A 1,644-nucleotide genomic window follows, 5' to 3' on the forward strand; every position below is an offset into this window, starting at 1 on the left:
GGGGGGTCCCCGCTCTCATGGCCCTCCTAACGTGGCACGACTCAGTTACAGTAGCCCTGAGAGTCTATTCAGGGGTTGGCTGGGAGGAAGGGAAGTTTCAAACAATTGAACTGGCGGGGTCCGGCCACTCTGGCGAGAGAGGGGGTCCCCGCTCTCATGGCCCTCCTAACGTGGCACGACTCAGTTACAGTAGCCCTGAGAGTCTATTCAGGGGTTGGCTGGGAGGAAGGGAAGAGTTTTGCAAAGATTTACAGTCCTAATCTACGCAACAGCGGAGCGAAGTCGCCTGGGAGAGCCAGTGCGGATCCCAGCCCCACAGCGGCAGGAAGAAAAACAAATAGAAACGCTGAAAAGCCGCTTCTAGCAAGGCCGACTTAAGATAATGCAGGAAGCAGCGGCGCTCCTAGCCTTTTCTTCCCCTCTGGCTTGCTGTCACCAGCAGGCCCGTCCAGGTAGCAGCTCTGCGCGAACCCCTCCCATCTCCCCCCTAGCCTGCCCCCCCGCCCCCCACCCGCGTCCCCGCCCCCCTCCCGCTGGCGGGCCGGGTGGCGGCGGGGCGGCGTGGGCGGGGTCCTGCGGAGGCTCCGCCTTCTGGGCGGGCTGGCGGAGCGGGCAGGGGAGCCAGTCCCACCCGCTGTTCTTCGGCGGCCACCGGTTGGCGCAGGCCGGTCGACAATTCGCTTGTGATTGGTCACCTGCGCCGTCCGTCGCATCCTTTTCTCCCACCACCCTCAAATTAATAAAACTCAACAAGAGGCTATTGTCTAGCTCTCGTTCTCCCCCAGCTACTGCTGAGAATTGAAAGATGAGACGCTTGGTTTCTCAGCCCACTAAAAGAGTCCGACGGTCGGCTCGGGTGCACCTTTATGGCACTGTCCGATCCTCTGGGAATTGGTAACATTTCTTTCCCATTAAAGCATTAGGCCAGGGGAGGGGGCGAGCATGTGAAGTGCCCATCTAGTGTTCACATTTCCTGGCTGCGAAATACTGATACTAAGAACCTAGAGGGTTGAGAATGTCCTGGAACGCTGAAAAGCTACCATTTTTCATCTGGGAAAACGAAAGCACACACACAAAAAATGGGGTAGGGGTAGCAGAACAACTTGGAATTTGGAACTAAAGGAAGAACTCATTTCGGACTCTGGCACTTACCAGCTAGTGTGCAACTTTTGTTACCTCGGTTAACTTCTTCTCTGAGCCTCAACTGTGATATCTGTAAATAACGGCTGGAAAACATGCCCTATTCACGTACTGGCACTGGTATATGAAAAGAAAATGAAGTGTGTGTGAAAACTGTAAGCCAGCAAACACCCCATGATGTATGTGTTCCTACTTGAGTGTGTGTCCCAAGGTGGAGAGTCACATGTTTAAGAATCAATCAAAATTCTCATCTGTTGTACACATTTATGTCCAAGGTGTGTACATTTTGTGACTTTATTTTTAAAAAATCAACTCTTTCCCCACTGTTTTGGGGATAGACATGAAGTTGACTCCCTGCAGTTAGAATAATAAATCACCTCTTTTCTAACCAGGGTGAGCGAGATTTCTTTTTCAAACAGTTCTATGGTGGTGCCCCCGACCTATATCTATTGTGGTGCTGGTACTGAAAGAGGAAATCACGCTGTGTATCTCCAAAGTGAACTT

Source organism: Condylura cristata, unplaced genomic scaffold (assembly GCF_000260355.1).
Source record: "Condylura cristata isolate star-nosed mole 26May11 unplaced genomic scaffold, ConCri1.0 scaffold00019, whole genome shotgun sequence".
Lineage (NCBI taxonomy): Eukaryota > Metazoa > Chordata > Mammalia > Eulipotyphla > Talpidae > Condylura > Condylura cristata.